Here is a 14,166-nt window from a genome sequence, read left to right as displayed (position 1 = left end):
ATCAGCAACTCTCTGGTGGGCATTTGGCAAGATCGAGGACCTAATGTTCCCTTCGTGTGCTGGGTGGGACATGGGACCAAAATCAGTAGTGCAGGGTCCTTCAGGGCCAGATGTCTTCAATACCACAGTCCTGGCCTTTACCCTGCCCGCTTCTAAAAGTGGAGAAATCACTTCTCCAGGAGCCTGAGGCAAACAGAGATCACAGCTCTAAAGCAAGCGGCTCTCCCAGACACTGCGTTATGCTGGGCCTCAGAATTCTAAGCACTAATGCTTCCTTTCTAAATCTCGCTCAAAAGGTTCAGCTGCTCTAACCGAAGGTTCCCTCTGGCCTGTGCACATCTGAGGTTTGCAAGCAAGGGTGGGGGAGACGCTGAGAAGTGGATTGGTAACGTGAGCTTACCCCTTTCCTGGATGGAATTTTACTGCCAATTCTCCTCCTGATTTCTGGGCTCAGTCGATCCTCCCTATTCTGACACCTTTCTGACTCCCTCTTTGCTCACCAACCATTTCTATTTGACACACTAGAAAAAATACACAAAACTCACATGCCTGCCCCGGCAGCTCCATCTCTTCTCCCAGGGGGCTGGCATACTCTCCCACCCTCGTTGGGTCGTAGACCTACCCACCTAGAAGATAAAGGGGAGGGGTTTGAGGCAAAGTCTTTAGCTCCTCAAACCAACCGCCTCCGAAGATTGGAACTGTGGCAGTATTGTCCCTCAAACTCCCCTCTGCTTTGGCTCTAAAGGCTCCTGTTCCAGATGGGGCGAGGGGCTGTTTGTTATGGGTGAAGATAGGCATCTAGCCAGAGTTGCCAGGACTCCTTCAGTGAGTGAACAATGTCAGCAAAGGCTGAGTGCAGGGGTTTGGACTGGTACTCTGTGCTGTGCTTGGCACACAGGGAGTGCATCACGGGAGCCACTTTGTGGTAACTGTGTTAACATTGTGGGGAAAAGATGGTGTGCAGCCTGGAAGTCAAGGTGTCTGCTGAACCAGTCATTGAAGGTGCACTTGTGGACGTTGTGTGTTGCCTGGAGCTGGGTGAAGGTGGTGATCAGCGTGCATGGGACTTTGGTTCATCTGTGTCACCCACACAGACCAGTCACTTTCTGGGAACCTGACCATGAAGAAAAGGCCCAGGAGGCCTTTCGCTCCCGACAATGGCACAGAAGAGAAGAAGCTGAGGATGTAGAAGGTGATTATCTAGGCCAAGCCCACCCACTTTTCCCACTGGATGACAAAATAGAAGATATACTACTGGTTGTAGAGAGGCAGCAAGGCTGGGGGCCCAATCAAGAAGTATTTTTGCTAGTGGGTGTATGGCATGTGCTTTTTCGTCTGTTTCTTAAGTTTCATAGAGAGGATCTTTCCCCAGATAAAGAAGAAAGGGTACAAGTTGATATCTTGGGCTTTGTGGGAACAGTGGGGCTTGGCATGGCTCTGAAAGTGCGTGTGGCTCCACCAGCTGGCAGGGGTCCCCTTCAGGAGGCCAATCAGGAAATGGTGTAGCAGGTGGTTCCACACAGAGGTGCAGAACACAGACGGGCGGCCAAGGTCATGCTGCAGCCAGCCAGCCTGGGCAGGCACTGTGCTGAGCAGCACTGCTCAGTGGAGGAGGGGCACGAGGATGTGTCAAAGATCCAAAGAGTGAGCCAGGCAGCACCATTCAACAGCAGGACACGTGGCAGGTGCAGCAGGAAGAAGACAGGGTTGGGCTGAAGAAGAAATGAGGCCAGCCCGCTCCACTGTGGCCTGTAGCTCTTTATCCCCAGTAAGCTGAACATCGGGCTGCTCTGGAAACAGTTCTCCGATCGGGAGAGAGTTCGAGCACTTCCTCACAAGGCCCTTGTGGATGAGGAAACCCTCACACCCTGCCTTGGTAATGGCTGAAAACCTGGGAATCACTTAATATCTTAACTTCAGTTTTATCTGTGAGGTGGAGGTAATAGTGGTGCTTCCCTTCTAGGGTTAAGGAGGATTAAATGAAATAAGTATAACACTTAGTGAAGTACCTAACACAGGGTTCTCTCAGTAATGTTCGTTATTATTATTAGCAGTATTACTATTATTACCACCTGAAAATAGTGTATAACAGTGTGATTGATTTTTATGGAGGTTTTAAAGACAAAGAGTTAAATTGATGCACTGTGTTACATCATAATTCTTACAATAATTATGCTTTGATTTTTTTGGTAGCAGAGCTTCAGCTATAAGCCAAATTTCATCATTTTCTTCAAAGCCTGCCAATAGACTGTTTAGTTATGATATTCTAGAGTGACCACTAAAGAATAGGCTATATTTTAATGTTCTTCTTAATTATGTTTTTCCCTTTATTTGGAAATCACATTTTGTTGGCTGTAATTAAATAAAATCACACTAAAAGTGATGATGGGTTTAGATAATTTCCTAACTAATGTATTGAGATACTGTGCTATTTATATCTCTTTTCTCCATCCCCCAAATTCCTCTGTGCAGGTCAGTTTCTATCCATGCAAATCACTCAGAGTCAGTCTCTCTCTCTCTCTCTCTCTCTCTGTCTGTCTGTCTGTCTTTCCTCTCTCATGCTTTCCATCTGTCTTTCTGTTTGTGAGTCAGGGTGTAATGGTAGTGACAGGAAGGGGAGGGCATCTTTGTTAGCCTCACACTTCTAATGTTAATGTAGATTCAACCAGGACATACCTTAAGATAGGTAAGTTGTTCCTTTTTAAAATTTGATTTGAGTTAATGATTTATTGTGCTTATTGAAACAAACAAAAAAACCCCTTTGTGTGTGTTCATGTTGGGGCAGGGAGAGAAAGAGAGAAAGAGATAGAAAAAGAGGAGTTGAATTTTTTTTTTCTGTTTGGAATTGCTCTATTCCTGCTCCTGCTCTTATTTTCCCTCTCTGTTCACAAGGGAGGTGGGGTCTCTTATTTATTTTTTTTAAAGATTTTGTTTATTTATCTTTAGAGGGGAAGTGAAGGAGAGAAGGAGAGAAATATCAATGTATGGTTGCCTCTCATGATTCCCCTGCTGGGAACTGGCCTGCAACCCAGGCATGTGCCCTGACTGGGAATTGAACCGCGATCGTGTGGTTCACAGGCCTGTGCTCAGTCCACTGAGCTACAACAGCCGCGGCTAGTCTCTTATTTTTAAGTAGCTCTTCTCCTTATGTTCTTTATTCTAGTCATTCATCTTTTATGTATGAACCATTGAAGTCTTGGTTATTTTTTTTTTGCTGTTGTGGAGTTGATTTCACCAAAATCATTCTTGTGTTCTATAAACACTTTTAAGATCCTCCCATCTCATAAGGACTTTATAAGGAAATCTTATAAGGAAAATCTTATAAGGACTTTATTTCTGTCTTAGGTAGCTTTCCTCTCTCTTCCCTCTGTTTAGCTTGTTAGCAGGATGCTCTTTGCTCTGTTTACTCACCATTGAGTCCTAATTTTTACTTTTCTTTTTTTGTTGTTGTTAACAAGGATGCTAAACCTGTTCTCTCAAAAGGCATTTTTATGGCCTTTTACTCACCTTTACAGTTTGTGTCCTGGGATGGGATAGGGGTAGAGTGTTTTTATTGCTCTAGAGAAGTGTAATAAAACTTCAATCCAAACCTTTCGTTCTATTCCCTGTGTAGAAAAAAAGGGGGGGCTCCTTTTAAGTGGATCACTGGGGGGCAGGGATGAAAGGAATGTCTTGATTATGTAAGATACAGCTTTTACAAGGGGGACACCAAACTGACCAGAACTATCTTCTGGAGGACAGGCCCCCATAGTACAGACTTACCTCACTAGGCTAGAGTTCTAGGAACCCATCTATATCAGTGTACCAGCCGGTGCTGTTGTGAGAGGCTGTGTTCGGCCTCAGTGAATTTTTTTTAAAGACTCTTTCAACTCATTTGTCCATTTCATGATGGGTGATTTACGAGTACACCTGTCCACTCCACACCGAGTCTTCAGCAGTTTTTCACCAAAAATGGTATGACCCCATGCTCCACCCTGCCTACTCACCCAATCTTGTCCCAGAAGACTTTTGTTTGTTTGTTTGTTTGTTTGTTTTGTTTCCTTGGATGAAAAAAGTCCTCAAAAAGAAAGGTTTTGCTGATGTGGAAGAGGTAAAACAAAAAACAGAAGCATAAAGGGCATCAAAATTGACAAGTTCAAAAACTGTTTTGAGCAGTGAGCAGCAAAAAAATGTCTCAATAGGTGTATTGCATCAAATGGAGAGTACTTTGAAGGTGACTGAAGTTTAAACATGTAAGAATAAATACACTAGTTTAATAAACGAATTCCATTTTGAGGGGCTACCCTCTTGTATATTCCCGGCAGTTTTAAAAATAATTAGTACATAGCCATTATCTTTTCTTTCTTTAAAATGATAACTTAGCATTTAAAAATGAAAACTAAATGGTTGCCATCACTATAGCTTGCTTGTCAGAGTTCTCCAATCTTCCCCAGCTCCCTGGCAGGTAAGTACCCCATGGACACTCTGGCCTTTGGACTCTCCCCCTGTGGCTGCAGATGTGAGAATCTCCTGTATCAGCCAGGCCACATTAAGGGAAACAGACACTCCCTGACTACTGTGGAGTAGGGATTTGTGACAGGAACAGACTTTGCACAACTGTGGGAGAAGCTGGGGAATAGAGGCGCTAACCAGCCCCTCTGAGGCCCTGGCATGGGTGGACAAATCAGTTTGCCAGAGAGTTTGTGAAACGACACGTCTATAGCTGCTAGAGTAGAACTGTGACAGAGAACTGGAGGAACAATCTCTGGAAGGTTACTGTTTTTGTGTGTGGTGATGATTAGGATTCCTGTCTACTAGCAGAGTTAGCAGTGTGGAAGTAGAGCTGAATGCAGAGTAGGGGAGAGTGAGGACTGGTGGAGTCTATTGGTATGTCTACGTCTGTCTCTTGACATCAAGAAGGTTAGAGACAAGCTGAGATCTGGGAGATCTTTGTGTGTCTCACCGCCTTGGACTAGGATGCCACCCAAAGAATAATGGCTACAGCTTCACTTCTCTTTCCAAATCACACTGATTTTCCTTTGGACTCCTTCTAACTGAGAACCATACAGGAGAAGATTCTGGGAACTATAGTTCCAAATAGCCCACTTGATAAAATACAAAACAGCTGCAGACCAGCTCTTGTCAGCGTGGCATCCATTCACACTGCTTTCAACCACATTTATCTTATAGCTAACTCATGGTTTTACCTAAAACGATGCATCTACATGCACCTGAAAACATGCTGACATTTAATATGTTCTCCCAAACAAGGACACAAAGTCTCATAGTCACTTCATTCATTTTGGGGGTGTTCATTCTTTTGCTAGGTAAGTCACACTCCTTTGATACCGTCTAACATATTTTAACATATTAGGTTAATTGCTTTTAACACATATTATGTTAGGGGAACAGAAGAAAGGAAAATAAAAAAGGAAAACATTGCAGAGACTATACCAATTGCTTATTATGTTTTTATCCAATAATGTGGTCCAGAGGTCGGGGAAGAACCATGGATTGGTTTGAAGGCTACACTGGGATTACGGTGAGAGAGGCCTGAGTCAAAATGTCGTTAATTGCCTGACTTCAGTGGCCTGTGCTGTGACTGGCTGGTCCACTGTGGTGTTTTAGTTCTCTAGAAATTTTCTCCATTCAGAACCAGTGTCCAATAATTCCCCCAAGATCTGGTTATTCCGTCCTCTACAATGCATGGCCACTCTGGTAAAACACTCCATGTCCCTCAGGAAGGGCTAAGAAAAATATTTATAACATATTATTTGGCAACATACCAGGGTCCTTCCTCAAGGGCCTCAGCCTTTCTTTCACTCAGGTTGCTCTTGGACTGGGTTAAAAGCTATGACTTTTAATAATTTGAGTCAGACATTCATTCTTCTTTCCAAGATAATTTTTGTTTATACAAATCAAGTAAGACTTCAGTACTTGGCTCATATTAGGTACAACATTATAAATTGTCAAATGCCAAGGATCTCTGTTGGTCATATCATTTTAATTACTGCTCTGGCTCTGCTGCTCATTATAGTAATAGTTAAAAGTTTCAATTAACCCCTGCCACATCAACAAATTTAGCCCAAACAAACGTAATTTTTCTTCTACTACAACTCAACATGCTTACATATCTCCATTGTCATAAATATCTACTCAGGCTTCTATTGATTAACAAAAAATGACTACCATACCTTACGAATCTTTGCATCCATGTGGTCATTAGTTTGAACCTGACCTCTCAGGGATTGCCAGGATTTAAGTCCGGCTGTAGAAGCAAGGAGAGCTGTTGGGAGTCGGTCTTGAATAGGTAGATCCCTTGATCAAGAGAGGCTATCTCCACACTTGAACAAGGGGAAAGGGCTGCCCTTACTGGCAAAGGAAGACCAGCACAGTCTAGGGAGATGAGGTTCCATACTTCCTGGGAATCTGCCCAGCATACTTTTTAGGTCCTGCTCTGTCACAATTAATGCTTTCCTATCAAGTTGGAACTTTGACTGGAGTTGTATTTCAGTCAACTGGGGGTCTGGAATTTGGGCTTTTTCCCCCAGAAATCTTCACCTACAACTAAGGAAACCAGGGTACCTATTTGAAGCAGATGGAGAAATGTTTGTTTCCTTACCAGTCTTTGAGATGGAAATTTAACTTCCTGAGCCCATCATTTTTTCCTCCATGTTTTCTAATGCATTTGGAACAACCATTTAGATCTATACTTTTATTTGTATTGTAATTTTCTATAAGAGCAAATGCTGGTCACTCAGTGCCTTGCCTTCTATAGGCCTCTGAGTAAAGACGATAGTTTAAGTGGTATTTTTTTTGCTACTGCATGTTACAAAATACCAGAGATCCCTTTATCACTACCAGCAGGGTCATCAATGCCGTTATTATTATTCAGTCAGATAATTTTTTTCTCATTCTTAAAGTTCTGTTCCCCTGGAACCACTCTTGGTACCAATAATTATAGCAGTTAGTGGCAGAGAAATAGGACCATTTTGAGTATTAATGGAACAAGACTTTAAACACTTACAGGAGATAAAGAAATAAAAAACAAAAGAGCGATTTGGAGATCAGTGAAAACCACAAACCAGTTTTTCTGAAGCGCCGGCACAGGTGGCTAAATTGGTATTTGTGAGAGAATGTGTGAACCTGGATGCGCCCATCGGCCAGTGTGGGATGTGAAGGAAAACAGCAGGAAAAGTCTGTGGAAGGCGGGTGCCTCTATGACTGGTTGTGGGCTTGGTATTACTGTTGATTAGAAAGGCTGGTAGCCAGGACATGGAGCGAAGGTGAGTAAGGAGATAAAACCTTCTGCCCCTCTGCATCTATTTTCAGTGCGGGGAGAGCAAAGACAGGAGGGATGTGCTAATGCTCTGCATCCGTCTCTCACTGTCTCTAGCTATGACGACTTTCAGAGTGTAATCACTGCTTTTTCACTTCTGCCTTCTAAATTTGGGGGGTATTTTTATGTTGGCCACCTCTAACTGGAAAACTTAAAGGGGAAAGGGATTCTGAAAAACGTAGTTTGAGATTGGCCAAATGGACACAGAATAAACCCTCCACCCCCCTGTGCAACCTGCTGGCTTCTTTTTATTCCTGTGGTGAGGTCCATATGGACCGCATGTTGAAACAGTGGCCTTATATGAGATCCAAGTGTCTTGGATTGCTGAGTGAGTACAGAGAGGACAGTTGCCCTGGAGGGTCACCCAAGTGCAAAGACTTTGTGAGAGGAAGATAAATGAACTTTTGTTTTGTTAATCCACTTAGGTTTGGGGTTCTTAGAGCAGCCTAGCCTATTCTGATTCACACACCCCTCCTGCCTTAAAGCAAGGGAAATCAAGCAAGGTTGGTCTCTTTTGGAGGGCGACAGAGGATGCCCTCTTGCAGTGAAAAGAGTTCCTGCTTTTTAAAGAGGATCATTATCGCAAAGCCCCTGCAGGAGAAAAAACTCTTCCTGTAGCCAGTATAGTTACTTGGAGTGCAGCGTTTCATGGAGTGAACCGCACCTTAGCAATCCGTCTACTATCAGGGGAAAAGGGGTCACTGATAAAGATGATGGTAGAGTGGAGGAAAGTGGTATGTTGACAATCATGTCCCAGACTGAGCTGAGAATCTCCAGTGTTGCCCAAGTGTTGGGCAGCTTTTGACTCTAGACTCACCTGAGTGAACTCTGCCCTCTTCCAGTGCTGTTTGACCACATTCACTGTTTTTTTGATTCCTGCTTCTTTACTTTCTCCATGATTACTTCTGCCTTCTTCTTGTTCTAAACCACCACTCTCTGAGTTCTCATCCATGTTATACATTCTTATCTTATATAATAGACTCTCAGACATGCATTTTACTTCAGTTGCTAACTCCTTGGATTCCACTCTCAAAGCTCTACGTATGGTACAAATGTTTATTGTCATTCTGGTATCCTGCTGCAACATCCAGCTCAATGTCTCTAAGGCCAAACTCATTCATGTTTTAGTAAAATTGTCTCTTTCTCATTTCGATCTTTCTGTTATCTATTCTTTTTCCTAGTCAACCAGACTAGAAACCTTTCTTGACTCTCATAACCAATTTGTCATACTCTATAAAATTTCCCTCATGCATCACTAGATCTTCAAATCCCTCTGATCAATAAGTGAGAATTTTAGGCCAGTGGAAATGCTATGGTCTTTAAATATATTTATACATTTTTATTGACTTATGAATGTAATTTGAACTTATATTTAAAGCTAAATTCCACTACTTTTGTAGTACAATATTATGTGTGTTTGCAATTCTGCCCTCAAATAGAGTATGCTTAATCTCTTCTCTAATTGGTACATGTAAAAATAAATGAGACAAATTTCAGGAGTATTTGTAATAAAGAAATACTAACAAATGAGTGAACTTATGCCTACGAGAAAAATTTTAAGTTAAACAAATTTACTAGTTATTAATAAAAAAGATCTTGATCTTCATTGGAGAAACTTAGACAAGTTACTATTAAATGTAGCAATAAAATCAAATGGGAATTTTTATGTAACTTGTTTATTTATATCTGGACAATATGGGAAAAGTATAACTTGATAAACAGTAGTCCTCTGGGAATTTTTAAGACTGTAATATTTAATAGCAAAAGAAAATTATAGAATTGCAGTTATAATAAAGTTGTGATATATTTTGAGATAATGGAAGATTCATTCACAATTCAATAAATGCCTACTAAAGATAACACTAAAATTATTTAATTGAATTGTATTCTTTTATGACATCAACTCTGGCTCGGAGAAATTCACTCTTAATGGTACATAAAGACACTTCAGGTGGTTTAGCTGTTATGAATTTGACTGGAGAGATGTCCTGTTACAACTGCTTCTTCTGTTTCTTTTACTTATTAGCCCCAATAATGTCCACTTCATTCAGCTTGATGCAAAATTTGATTTGATTTCTGACATTTGACATTTATGTTATGTCTGTTTTCTTGTCTTTGTCAGAGAAGAATCTACTAGGATCTGATTTTCAAAGAGAATGTTGTCCAGAGATTAACGTCTATAACTATCATAGGTTTCTTGCATTCATTTTTTTACAGTCATTTTCTAAGCAGCTTCTATGTGCTTGTAACAAGCTCAGTGATTAGAAGATTAAGTCAAATAAGGCAGTGTACCTACATTCAAAGAGTTTATAATCTGTGGGGCAGATGTATTGTAAATCAAGTACTATAGTGTAGTGTATTAAGTATTATTTTAACAAACGATGGAAATGACCCCTGAAAGTATAGTCTTGTATTAAGCATTATTTTAGAAGTAGGGGGTACAGAGCAGGGACAGTGCATGACACATGGTAGGTACTTAATAAATATTATTATTTAACAAATTATTAAGTAGGTACTTACATATTGAGTAGATTAATGGATGGACGGGTGTAAAATTTGTTAATGTAATTTGACTCTGGATCAAGAGGAAAGGATGTAAAATGAATTTCAAAGAATGAAAAATGGTCAAGAACAAAAAGGGGGGGAAGTGCACTCAAGCCCATCAGAATAGGAGTGAAATATAGATAAAGATGAATTATGTGTGCAGGTAGATGATTTCAAATGCGTGGAACAAAGAATTCATATTGGACTATGATTGGAAACCTGTATTTCTAAAACTGAACTCAAGAATTCTTTCTTAAAATTGTTCTTCCTTATGATTCTTTCTTGAAAAATGATACCACCAACTATAATATCCCTCCTCTGCTTAATTACTTACCCTTGCTCCAGATTTACCAGCTTATTATCTCTAGTTCCTCTTCCTTCTTTACTTTTTCCAATGCATCCTTCAGTTAGGATCACATATCCTCATTCTTTCATTCATTAATTCACAAATATTTTCTGGATACCTGTTATGTTCATCTACATTGCTGTCAAACTGGTATATCAAATCTGTAAAGATGATCATGTCTCATTTATTTCCAAGAGGACATCAGGAACCAGATCATGAATAGCTTCACAGACTAAGCTAAAGAGTTTAGTTTTTACTCTGAAAGCTAAATGAATCCATGGAAAAAATTTTAAGGCAGAGAATGCTGTCTCTGTTTGCATTTTAAAAAGTTCACTCTGAAAACACCAAAAATGGTGCTCTGGAGAACCCACTGATGTGTAGAAGGAGATACTGAGAAAGAATAGACAAAAGAGATGGGAGAAGTATTTGAAGAGAATCGAGTCACAGGAGCCAAAGGAAGATACTATTTTATAAATGAGGGAGTTCACAAGGAATTTAATATCACTTTTACTCTCCCCATGAAAGGGTAGCTCTCACCAATATCTGTTACTTTTTCCTCTATTGGGAACAATGAGTGATGAGATTGGAGGAGGCAGGAATTCCCATGTTAGGGGTTGAAGATGGAATATAATGTGTCAGAGAATGATCCTCTTATATTCCACGGCTCTCTATCTCTTGACACTTTGGCTTGATAGCCAAGCCTGTGAGAAACTTGGGGTGTAGGAGAGAACTACAATTCGTAAGTCCAGTCTTGTTCCCATCTTTGTGAAGTCAGCCCCTATCACCATCCGTTGTTCCTTGTTATCGTCTTTGAACCACAGTGAAGAATTCAGACTTTGCTGCAGAATGATATGAAAGAGGTGGAGAATACATTCAAAAATCTATCTACTATGATGAATTATAAATGTATTCCCTATTCTATTCCCCATTTCAAATTGTATTCACTTATATAATTCAATAGGAGTTATATATTCAGTCAAATTTTGATACAAAAATGCTCCAGATAGCACAATGCCAGCAGTAAAAATATGACCCAGATTTGCACAATCAGAATGCCCTCTAATTATTAAATTACTGAGGAGAAGTTAATGCCCAGAATAAATTTGCTTCTAAATGAAATTCTCAAGGACTTTGAGCTCCTGCTGGAATGATGCTGGAGGAGCCAGTGTACGGGCACCAGGCACCAGGGGAGTGGCCACAGCAATGGATTTGGATGTTTCCAGTAAAGAATTTATTATGAGAGAGAGGAATGGAGGGAGAGAGAGAGGAAAAAATTGATGTGAGAGAAACATCGATTGATTGCTTCCTGTTTGCATCCTGACCAGAGATCAAACCTGAAACCTAGCTTGTTTGTCCTTCAAGCACCTGAATCTGCCCCAAAGGAGAAAACCAAGGATGGGTCGGACAACACAAAAAGCCCTTCAAGTTCTCCCACACAAAGCCAAGTTCCTGATGTAGAAACCTTTTGGGACAACTTGAAGAACAACTTCTATATGGGTTCTGACTTAGATTTTAGGCCAAAGCTTTTCAATGAGAAGTTTCTCTTAGATAACTTTTTAAAAAAGATTTTATTTATTTATCTTTAGAGGGGAAGGGAAGGAGAGAAGGAGAGAAATATCAATGTATGGTTGCCTCTCATGAGTCCCCTGCTGGGAACTGGCCTGCAACCCAGGCATGTGCCCTGACTGGGAATCGAACCGTGATTGCATGGTTCACAGGCCCGCACTCAATCCACTGAGCTACACTAGCCAGGGCTTAGATAACTTTTTAAGAAGTAGAGTCAAAACCACTGTTGGCAAGACCACAGTCATTGATTTGAGGGAGGACTTGAGTGACCAGCCAAATGACATTGCAGACGGCAGTTAACTAAATTCGGTAGCCTGTGCCTCCTTGGAGGAGATAAATGGGGTCAGGAAAGAAGCTGAAGATGAGCGAGTGCTGCTAAAGGTTAGTGAGAAGGGCAGCGTGGCGTTTCCTGAGGAGACTCCTTTAGACATTCTGTATAAAACGGAGGAGGGTGCTGGCTCAGGGGGCACAGAAAGAAGTGGAGATGGGCAGAAAGCAGCTCAAAGCTGCCCCACATTGATAGATGATCTGAGAACATGCTCAGAGAAGGACCAGGATGGTTGGAGTAAAGCTGGGGACAGCTTGGTCAAAAGGGAGGTGCCCGTGGTGGTGCTGCAGGATATACTGGGTATCCAACCTGGAGCCAAGTCTCCAGCAACTCCTCTGGACCAGGGCATACCCTCGGAGAGTGAAATGCTGGAGTCTGGCCCTGAAGAAGACTGTCTTCAGCCATTCATCCCCGAGCTCTTCCTCTTCTACCAGCTCACCTGAGGGATGGATTCCTTCTGAAAATCAGCACAGCAGCCCTAGCCCATTCCCCACCTCCATAGCTGTCTGCACATCACGGAGAGCAGCAAAGTAGGTGGTGTTCCTGAAAGGAAGAAGTTTGACAGGATAAAGCTCTTACGGTTTTCTGAGAATCACCGACTAGCATAATGGGGATGTGGAATAAGAGGGTGATGGTCATCCATCCAAGGGACCCCCAGGCCCAAGACAGGAAGTTCCTGGACTATGATGTAGACAGTGGGAAGAGGAGGAGCTGGGAGAGTCTCTGTCTCGCAGTGAAGGTGGATGATGGTGATGAAGTAGGAGATGATGAAGATAAGGATCATGGTGTTTTGGTGCCCCATGAGTACTTGTCTGAGGATGAGAGGGTAACTGAGGAATGCGCTGATCCTGAGAACCACAAGGTCCTTCAGAAGCTGAAGGCCAAGGAGTGGGATGCGTTTTTAGCCAAGGGAAAGCAGTTCCACGTGCTCCAGTCCATGAAGGTTGGCTGCATCTAGGCTGAAGACAATGACGATAGCGCCAGCTGAAGGTGCTAGAGCAGTTGTGGCATGCCTTCTAGAAGACAGTCCCTTCTGAAGAGGAGCTGATGCCTAAGGCCTCCAAGAGAGAAGAAGAACCAGCACAGTTGGCCCAGCTGCTCTCTCTGTCCCACGGGAATATGAATGGGAGCAAAGTGATCATTTGAGAGTTCCAAGAGTGCTGCTGCCAAGGACTGCTCAGCAAGGACACCAGGAGCCCCGAGAACAGATGTGCAAGCCCTCTGAACCTTGGCTCTTCCTGCTCACAGACCCCACCACCAGTGAGGACAACACCATCCTCCAAGGCCAGGCTCAAGTGGATTATTTCTGAGAACAAAGTGTGTGAGAAGAGGCCAGATTTCAGGATGTGCTGGTTTGTCCACCCACAATTGCTTAAAGAACTTTGATCAGGAGCACCTGCCTGTACCGTGCCAGTGGAGTTATGTCACCACGGTCACCTTGGCCACAAGGGAGGACAGTGGCAGTGTCCTGGCCACAGGGCCCAGCCAGGGGACACTCGTCTTGCTGAAGAGGAAGTCGGCGGGCAGGATGTGCATCACCCAGTTAACGAAGAAGCGCAGGCATTATGGGCAAGTAGGAGCTGGGCACCTGGATGGCTTCCAGGCAGACACAGAGGAGGAGGATGGCAGCTGTGTAATGATGGACATCTCAGATGTTGCTGAGGTCCTAGGACTTGTGTGGAACCACTCCTGGAGCTGGAAGGCTTGTGCGAATGGATACTGATGACAGCCCCCTGCTCCCCACCCCTCAGTTCACTTGGCCCCTCCTGAGCACCCCAACTGGCCAGTTTGTGTAAGTAGAATGGTTAGGGTTTTCTCACATGCTTCTCAGATACTTGGAAGTCCTTCAGTTCCTACAAAGAGCACTTTGTTCTGCTTTGCATACCCATTACCCACCAAGAGTTGGAAAGTATCATTCTTTTTGATATTTGCAAAAATTTTCCTCCCAAAGCTGCATATATATCTTCTTTTTAATAAAGCAGTATTGCAATAAGTTGGGCTGTATGGGAAGCCTAGTCTTGCCCTAAGGACCCTGAGCAGGCTCTATGATGAGATGCTTATGAA

At 42.5% G+C, this 14,166-nt stretch overlaps 2 pseudogenes; one reads left to right on the top strand and one right to left on the bottom strand.

The window, feature by feature from the left end:
* Positions 1-751: 751 nt before the first annotated feature.
* LOC118985146 (acyl-CoA (8-3)-desaturase-like) lies at positions 752-8,270 on the bottom strand (annotated as a pseudogene).
* Positions 8,271-9,699: 1,429 nt separating this feature from the next.
* Positions 9,700-13,898, top strand: LOC118985145 (chromatin assembly factor 1 subunit A-like; annotated as a pseudogene).
* The last annotated feature ends 268 nt before the right edge of the window (positions 13,899-14,166 follow it).

Source organism: Sturnira hondurensis, unplaced genomic scaffold, assembly GCF_014824575.4.
Source record: "Sturnira hondurensis isolate 20B ecotype Veracruz unplaced genomic scaffold, ASM1482457v3 Scaffold0004136, whole genome shotgun sequence".
NCBI lineage: Eukaryota > Metazoa > Chordata > Mammalia > Chiroptera > Phyllostomidae > Sturnira > Sturnira hondurensis.
Note: the sequence above shows the minus strand (reverse complement) of the source record. Positions and strands in the feature narration are given on the sequence as shown.